This window comes from Coptis chinensis, chromosome 3 (assembly GCF_015680905.1).
Source record: "Coptis chinensis isolate HL-2020 chromosome 3, ASM1568090v1, whole genome shotgun sequence".
Taxonomy (NCBI): Eukaryota; Viridiplantae; Streptophyta; class Magnoliopsida; order Ranunculales; family Ranunculaceae; genus Coptis; species Coptis chinensis.
In genome coordinates, this window is record NC_141458.1 from 8,757,685 (window position 1) to 8,767,474 (window position 9,790).

The window sequence follows — 9,790 nt, forward strand, 5'->3', positions numbered from 1 at the left end:
GGTTGTAGTTTAGGATTTAGGGTTATGAGCGAGGTTTATGACAGGTTTTAGGGTTTCTTAACGCCGATTAAAACAAAGGAAACTGCAAAATTTCGGTAGAATCGGACGGGATGGTGTCGGCCTCGAGATTCATTCCACGGGATGGTTGGGTCTCGGCCTGTCGAGTAATTCATTTCCGCCAATCATCATCTTGGGATAGACTTATTATTTATCTTATTAAAATTGCTATATATAGGTAAACTTATCGATAGCATTGGCGGGTTAGCATTTTGCCGCACCATTACCGATATTTGGTGTTTTGCACCATTGGCTTAGGTAAATCATATATTCTTGGAACATGGACCGCCAATCATATCGGGCGATATAGACGGTATTTTGGTACACCGCTATCTTATTAAAATATGAATATAGAATTCTTTTTTATATATAGAATTTCCGATATAAACTTTATATCGCCGATATAATCGATATTTCGATATAATCGATATATATTTCGGTTGACTTTTGACCATTTTAAAATATAAAAATATTTCCAATATATTCGATATATATCCGATATTTGGATATTTTTTGTATATATCCATATTTGATATTTTAAATTTGATTTGGTTAAAAAAATGAATATATCCGAAAATCCGATATATCCGATATATATATATGTAGATATATTGGATATTTTGGGCCTTTGGAAGCAATATATGGCATCTATGTGATATGGCAGTATGGAACCAAACCAGAAATCAAACCAAACCAAAGAAATATCTTTACAGAGTACCTTAAACCTTATGTGATAATGTGACATGGGCTTCATGTATTACATGTGACGCCACCGCACGAATTTGTAATTTGCAAGTTGTTTTGAAGTGAAAAGGACGCAATTTATTGAAACTAGTTATGCAACAGGTAGAACGTACACATTTTCTTTTATGCCATTTAGCATATTCAACCTATACACCAACCAACCTGCCGTACTGGCACTGGTCCATTCATGAGTTTTTAATGGGCTCTGTGCAAATGGCGAAATGTGAATCTCTTCCAGTCTTTCATCAACACAAAATAGATCATCGAAATATTTATCTTCTCGCATTTGTTTGCTGCAAAATCATTAATGAAGTTTTCAAAGTTAATTTTCTTTAAAAATTCATTTTCAATAGTTATTAACGTTAGCCCATTCATTTTGTAACGCCTGCAATTAAAAAAATATATATACAAAACTAAATTAGACTATATTACTTTAGAATTAAATTGAGTTATTGAAATAATATTTAAAAAAAGAAAATTTATTTCAATCTTTAACAAAAAAATCAAAAGTTAAGTGAATAAGTAATTGAGATTGATCCAAGTGAAAACTAATACATATCCACAATTGTAAGATTATAAAAGAAAGAAATTATTGAGAACGAGATCGAGGATACTAGGTGAATGAGTTTTTTATTTTATTTTATTTATTTTATTAACTATTTTTTTATGTATTTGAGCGACCTCAAGCAATTAATTGGAGTGATTTTCCAAAATAGAATTTTGACTTAACCCCTCAAAACTATATAGCGTTTTGACTAAACCCCCTATTTTAAAAATCATTTGAGTTTCTCTCCCACTCCGTCAAATTTGTGTGTGATAAACGTTGGTATTTTACATATTGGCCATTTTGCCCTTATGAAATAGTCATTGGGTTAACTGGGGTTTTTTACTTAACCCCCAAAACTATATAGCGTTTTGACTTGACCCTCCATTTTAAAAATCATTTGACTTAACCTCCTAGTCCGGGTGGATATTTTATATTATGTCAATATTGCCTTTCTTCTTCATCAAGCCATCAACTATGAAAATTAATTCCCAAGAAATGGCGATCCAATCCCCAAAACAAGACACAATTAAAGGTAAAAACCAACTCATACACACAATAAATGTAAACAAACCTTATAATTCCATGTTTTATGTTTTTCGCAAAGATATAACAATAAAAAAAAAAACAAAATTAGTATGTTCTCTCTAAGAAAAAGGTTTTGTACACCAATTACAAGACCGGGATACAATTTTTGAGTTGATTTGGGGTTAATGCGGATAGTATATAACTTGTTTAATTTGAAATTTATCACAATTTTTTTTTTTAGTAGTAGAGATTTATTTCCATGGTTGATAAAGAAGAAGGACAATATTGTCAATAAATAAAATATCAACCCGAACTGGGGGGAGGGGCTAAGTCAAATGATTTTTGAAATGGGGTGTTAACTCAAAACACTACATAGTTTTGGGGGTTAAGTAAAAAAACTTCAAAACAACAAAAAAACACAAGGACTATTTCATAAGGGCAAAATGGCCAATATGTAAAATACCGACGTCTGTTACACACAAATTTAACATAGTGGGGGGGGGGGGCCTCAAATGATTTCTAAAATGGGTGGTTTAGTCAAATTGCTATATAGTTTTGGAGGGTTAAGTCAAAATTCTCATTTTCAAAAAAAAAAAAAAAAAACCCCACTATTAATTAAGAAGAGAGATATCTAGTTGTTGAGAGAATCTATTATATCTATTATTCTTTTTTTTTTTTTTTTTTACTAAAAGAATTAATGAGAAAAGAAAATATTTCGTCTCTTTATTAACTTTTCGGTTTTTTGGGCTTTTGGTCACTTTGGGCTTTTGATTTGCCAAATAGGCCCTTTGCTACTAAAACTAATTTTTGGGGTCTTGTATATTAGGCCCTGTGTGGTTACCCACATGGCACCTGCTCAGGGTGGGCCTATACGAGCATATTGCATTACTTCTTTAGTCATCTTTAGCTCTAGGGTCACTCAGAGCTCTCGTTACTGTAGCAATTTAGCTTCTCTCGTCACTGTAGCAACAGAAACTTCTTCTTCATCCCTAGGTCTTTAGCAGCCAAAATCCACCCAAATCTTCCAATTTCCTCTCCCAATCCCTCCAATAAAACCATATTCCATCAAATTCATATCCCAAATCACATATATCCTATCAAAATTCATCAATTTCAGCCTAAATCTATTACCCCAAACCTTTTTTTCTTGCTTTTTTCTTTTTTAAATATCAATTCTGGCCGAGATGATGAAGAAGAAGAAGAAATAATATAGCATTTCGATCGGCAAGCGTCATGTGCAAGCAATTACTCTAATTCATGGCTATTTGAAGGGATTCATTTTGAATTTCTTCTTCCTTATTTTGGGTTTTGCTGCGCCTATTATGACCTATAATAAGCTAGATCAGTTTCTCATTTTTAGTGTTATGTGGTGTTCCTTTACTGATATCTTTGGTTGTAACAGTTGCAAGTCAAAACCTACGAGTTTGAGTCCTCAATTCTTGCTCTGGAAGCATGGTGTGTGTTGGTTGAGTTTGTTGAAATATAACCTTCATCTTTTGATGTGTAGGTTTTCGGCTTTGTTTCTTTCTCTCCGTCCGCCTTGGTGTATACTTTGGCATGGATTCTAGTCAGGCCACTATCATACTTTTGTAGTGCACTTGGTGGGGTGTTTCCTTTTGGAAGCGTCACTCTAACGATTGAGACTTTCGAGTCTTCAATTTTGACCTTCTGGTCTTGGTTACTAACCTTTGGGTCTTTTTGGAAGATGCAAGCTGGCGATAGGTACTTTGAAAGTTTTGAAGTGGTGGTGGCTTGGTGGATACAAATTAAACACTCCATGGTTGTTAGTCGGAGACAGGAGGAGATGGTGTTGGGGTTTGTCTACACGAGTTTATTGTTACTTAGTTATGCTTTGACTCATGTATTTTCTTTTGGCTTGATAACTATTTGTAATCTTTGGATCAGTTCATGAATACAATGGTGGTTTATCGAAGAAAAAAAAAAGGTTAATTTGTCTAAACCCCCCCACTTTTGTCACTAGTTTATAATAAATCCCCCACATTTGTAAACATCAAGATTTATCCCCCACGCTGTCTGACTTCCATCTCAGTTCCGTTGGTATTCCCCTAATACAAAAAAACCGTTATTAAATTTTGTCTTTTTCCTATTTATACTTGAAATTCAGGGGTAATTTTGGTATTAGGTGGAATACCAACAGAACTGAAATGGAAGTCAGACGGCGTAGGGGGTTAAATCATGATGTTTATAAATGTGGGGGGTTTAGACAAATTAACTCTTAACTATGCTCTATCTCATTCATAGACTCTGTATTTTGACAAGGAAAAAAAAATGCACGGCTAACCAGTATTGTTTCATTCTGTTTAGTTTCGACACTTTCGGTTTCTTGGAACAACAGGCTGATGAAGTTCTCAAGATACTTCAGAAAGTTATGAACAGTAACGTTATGACCGTAAGTTCTAACGAGTTTGTTTTTAGAAGAATAAGATTTGTTATTCAGAAAGAACTTGGGACGCAGCTTATTGCACGTTTGTCCTAATTAATTGTAAAATTCCTCATTAGTATCAATAAAATTTCCACTTAAAAAAAAAAAGTGACTCCACTCTCAATGACTAAGGTGATTTCATTATTTTTTTTCGTAGTCAAATTGACTTTCATTTTTCCCTTCTCTTATGCGGATCCATATGGAATACATAGCTCAATAAGGTAATTTTTTTTCTTTCTCCTCAAATTTAATCAGAAAATATGTAGTGGACTACATATAATCAAATTTAAATAGGGTCCAGCTATTGCCAAGGGCTAGATGCATATTTGGCAAAAATGCCCTCGCCCCATAATCATAATTCATAAATATAATCCACCACACTTCGCAGATCTTCTCCAAACTTTCTTCCACATCCATTTCTTGAAAATTTTAATCCTTATAAAATATCCGCTCTACATTAAAAACATCCTCCAATTAAAATTTAATATTTCTTCATTTTTTTTTCTATCTTTAATTACATTTTCCTAAAAATTTTGAAAATCTATTCGGACCACGAACAATGCATAAACAAGAGAACTCCCCAAATTTACTAGCATCGTGCACATGCGTTGCACATCTTAACTATACCCCATTGGAACTATCCACACAAACATAATTCAAGCCTTGAACTGGAAACGGATAGATCATCCAGCTTAGACTGAGAAGCAATGAACTCCTCCCTCAGCAAGGCATTGTAAGCGTAAAGATCACCGAGATATTCTGCAAGGGCCACAAACGAAGTTAGTAATGGAGATCAAGTAATTTGGTATATTGTAACTTCAGAGATATTAACACCACTTAAGTGAGGATGCATTGACACAATACTATAGCTTGCCATTCCTATAATAGTCCAGCAGTCCCTATATGTATGAAACCCTCTCCTATCATCTAACATAGTAAGTAACTCGGCTTTACAACATAAATTTCAAAAAGAAAATGACAAAAATATAATGAAAATTGACTTGGTCATTATGACGGACTTAAACTGACAATAGCAAAATACATAACTAATTGCATAAATAATTATTAGTTGTTACCTAGAATAGGTAGCAGTGAAAGAGTGCTATATATCTTTGGGGAGGGATATTCGAAGCTTAGATACATCACTCTGACAGGAGCCAACTAAATTTTTGCTCTTGTCCATCTTATATAGGGGCAGGATCTTTGTGTCCGATGTCCTTGATAATAAACATGATACACATTATAAGACAATGATTAAGGTACGTTAACAGAGCATAAAAATTATCCAATAAGGGTCAACTACCACGGAAGTTGCATTGCACTTGGCAATCCTTCAATTCTAAGCTACTTCTGTACGTTCACAGTATAGCACACACTGCATGTTAGGAGAACAAATCTCCATCTCAAATGTGTTACCTTTGAAGTCTTTAAAAAGAAATTTGCAGAAGTTGTGGTCTAGATGCTTCTGTTCTGGAGATCATAATTCCATGAGTGAAGCAAGTTTTTGGTTGGGTGCCGAGAGAGAGAGGGGGAGAAACAGGTCCATCCTACTGGCCTTTGAATGATGCATCTTCTCCTTGTTCTCTCTTCTTGTCCTCACATCTTCCACTACCCTACCAGTTCCTCTCTTCTTCTTACTCTTGTCTTTGTCTTCTTCTTCCTCTGTCCCTACCTCTCACTTATCCTTGATCGTGCCCACTGCTCTGCGCTAGATTGGTACTCTGGCGTACCATTTGCCATGAACTCTTAAGGAAATACTAAACATGTAACCGTAGCCAAATGAAACCTTCACAGTTACCATGGAAATAACCAGACTCTAGAATAATTAATGACGATGTGTAATAAACATAATTGATAAACAAAACTGCAAAAATGCCAAAAATCAGAAACAGAATATTAATTCGATCACATGTTGTACCTCTGAACAGGGTAGGCGGCTTCCAAGATCTGCACTGGCTCCTGCTGAACATGATTTCACCCTCTCTGAACGGATGGGTTTCAGACATGTACCCTGGGAATGAGAAAAAAAAAAGTTTTCTTCACTTTGGTTTTGGAAATAAAAGGGATAAAGGAGATATCAAAATTGAACTACACATACATCTCTCTTTATTCCAACTCAAATGCCAGAGATCAGGAGAAGCTAGCTTTTCCAGCTTTAAGAATATGAAGAATATCATTAGTATCAAGAGGTAGTTGATTTTGACATGTCATAAAACCCTTATCAGTAACTGAAAACCCCAAGAAATTCACAATTTTACTCGTACAAAACGTAACGAAAGATGCACTTTGTTGTGAACGTGAGGTATCTAGCTAGTTCTAACATGTTCTACTCATAAATCAATCATTGAGCAAGTACAAGTAAAATAAAAAAAGGCGAAACGGAACCTCGAGAACAGTCGACGAAGTAGAAACAACTATATAGACAAATTCACACTGCTGAGCATTAGAGTTTCATTTACACCAAAGTTTGTAATTAGTGGTGCCCAAAATCATATTATCCAAAATAAAAGTTAGCTTCTATTGCATTTATATATTAGCAATGTCACTATCACATATGCTACTTCTAAGATATATCTTGCCATGGTATGAGAATCTTTCTTAGTTTAGTGGGACTAAAAAAAAATCTATCTTTCCTCCATTATGAATTTTCTTTGAGATTTATGAACCTAAGTCTCTATAACAACTCCCACATGCATTACCATCTAAGCTTGCTCACACCTAGCCAGCTGGAAGATTCACTTCTTTATATTTAAAATCCCGCTCATAAAACTTCAAAGTCTGAGTTTCTTACAATAACGACAATAACATAATTCCTACAAAGAGATTGAAAAGCCCTCAAACTAAATGTGCATACCAAACTAAGCTACCCTCAGATGTTGCATTATTATAAATGAAAAACCAGAAAATAAGAACCCATTTGGCCAATTCATCATAATTCAAAACCAAACCTCACCATATCGATCTAGTTCAGTATATTAAATTCCTAACTTTTCCCGCATACCTTTCATAACACCAAGTCCCTTTAACCATAGCTCACCACTATTGCTTGGAGGCATACATAACCAAAGTTCCAATTCACAACTTTAGCCTGCATATTTGGCACCATAAGTCCAATTGACATATACTTACTAAATTTTCCATTATTCAAGCCACGCGCTCCTACTGCAGTGGACTCAGACATGCCATAGCCCTAAAGAAAAAAACAAAATGATATATCATATATTAGACTGTATGCAAAGGTCACTCGCTTATAAATTTTAATAAAATAGTGTCAAATGGTTTTAGATTTCACTTAAGAACTAAAAGGAGTTAAAAAGAAAAACTGGTGGAACCAAATACATCGATACACTCCCATCTTGAAGATTAATCTTGTACTAAACGAATGACATCAAAGTAATAGAAAATGTTCAATTCAAAGGTAAATTAATGCGGACCATTTAAGAATTATATCTGTACAATACAAAATCCTAAAACTCATGGTTTCGCAAAGCTTACTCTATAGCAATGGAACATGCTTTTAAATCTCTACATTACATCATATAAGCATATATGAACAAACAAATTAGGAAAATAATCTATATTTATTGGTTAATTTCCATAGTGTGTGCCTCTGGTTAAAATACAGTGTTTTTACGTACAGATTACTCCTTTAACATTTTACGGGTTTACTTAGTTCATTGAGTTAATAACCAATTCCTTGTGCACTTATTAAATTTTAAAAATGAGAAGCAATCATCTAAAAACAGAACGAAAGAGTATATTGTGCCTTTAATAAATAGTAAATCGAGACAATAATGGTTTCATAATTAAACCAAATTTAAACATGTGAAATTGTGTTCTCGTCGCTTTCCTAAATTAAATCACCTATGCAACTGTAACAAATAAAAATCCTTAAGAACAAAGTCGAAAATTTAATGATTATTTCATCATTTTGAACTAACCTTCTTCCTTCTTCTTATCGTCATCCTGTAAGTTTGAGAAGAGAGCGAAAGGGGGAAAGAGAAAAATTGAGAACTGTTGAGAATTTTTGTAAGTGATAGAAATGGTTTTGTTTTAGGGTAGGCGAGAAGAGAGAGTGAGTTGGGTTTCCTTCCATTCGTTCTCTCTAGAATTTTCAATTTTGTTCTATCTTTGTGAACTGACGATTGTGTCCCCACAGAAAAAGAGCAAAAAGTCAAAATTACCCCTGTGACGGACACAAACGTGACACCAAATCACTATTCTTTAACCCCGACATTTTTCTAATATAGTAAGATATCTTCTTATTGAATATATATATTGTACTGAACGAAGTGAGTTTTTACGCTAGGCACGCCTAAAAGCACTTGTCCGTCCTTGTCTTTTAGTGCCCCTTCAAAAAATCCTTTCTACTTCGTTTGGCCCACCAGTTACCAGTATACTAGTATAGAATAACTTCTATCTTGTTCTCTCGTGAAGTCAATATTAGTATTTATTTGATCTTATCATAGCTATATATGTTAGCGTGAAAAACCTATTTTTCTAGAATTACTTACTTGTAGGTTTTGAAGTTATCTAATTTTTATTCAAATTATTTTTCACTCACCATTAAAATAAATATTATTAAGTTGAAATCAATATCTACTGATAATTCATCATAATTAATTAATTAAAAGTGCATGTGGTGCGTCAAAATCTTAATAGATTATTCATTCAAATGAGATATACATCAATAGAAAGGAAAATTTATTTTATTGGATTGATATGAGTTGACCGAAAATTCAAGACAAACCTTTTTATATTGTCTTATTCATTTTTGTATTTGCAAATATGATGGGTGTATGAGGTGAAGTCTCCCCTTTCTAATTTTTTTAAGCTTTAAGGGCATTTTTGTCAGAAATTGTCTTGGCAAAAGAAATTTCGTCATTGGCAATAGTCATACCCTTTAAATATATTGGGTTAATTTGTCTAAACCCCCTACATTTGTCACCAGTTTATAATAAACCTCCCACATTTGTAAACATCACGATTTCTCCCAGCACCGTCTGACTTCCATCCTAGTTACGTTAGTATTCCAAAATTACCCCTAAAAAAGAGTCGTTATTACATTTTGTTTTTTTTTCTATTTACACTTGAAAAAAAAACTATTGTTAAATACCCGTTATACCACTTGGTTCAGGGGTAATTTTGGTATTATGTAAAATACCAACTAAACTGGGATGGAAGTCGAACGGACAAGTGGAATTGTGATGTTTACAAATGTGGGGGGTTTAGATTAACCCAAATATATCTCAATTAGTATAGTAGTACACCATAATTAAGATAATACCCTTGATAAAATATTCAAATAAATTATTCAATGCATTTAAGAAGGACTACTTAGTCATTTCAAAATTTACTACCATTTATACCCTTAAGATAATATAATACCTTTAAGGACGATTCAGAATTCAAGTCCAAAATCAACTACACGCCACTATTCAATTGTTCGTGACCAACGAATTCACATTAATACC

The 9,790-nt window shown here is 33.7% G+C and overlaps 1 long non-coding RNA gene across 6 annotated transcripts; it reads right to left on the minus strand.

Moving 5' to 3' along the window:
- Positions 1–4,705: 4,705 nt before the first annotated feature.
- Positions 4,706–8,446, minus strand: LOC147507751 (uncharacterized). Of its 6 annotated transcripts, XR_015217774.1 has the most exons (6): positions 8,258–8,446; positions 7,318–7,506; positions 6,415–6,469; positions 6,235–6,327; positions 5,393–5,533; positions 4,706–5,075 (listed from the first exon to the last, which is right to left on the minus strand). It is a non-coding gene; the product is annotated as an uncharacterized LOC147507751 (long non-coding RNA). The 6 variants fall into 6 exon arrangements; XR_015217775.1 differs by lacking the exon at positions 5,393–5,533 and having other exon boundaries at positions 8,258–8,418; XR_015217777.1 differs by lacking the exon at positions 6,415–6,469 and having other exon boundaries at positions 8,258–8,414.
- Positions 8,447–9,790: the final 1,344 nt, after the last annotated feature.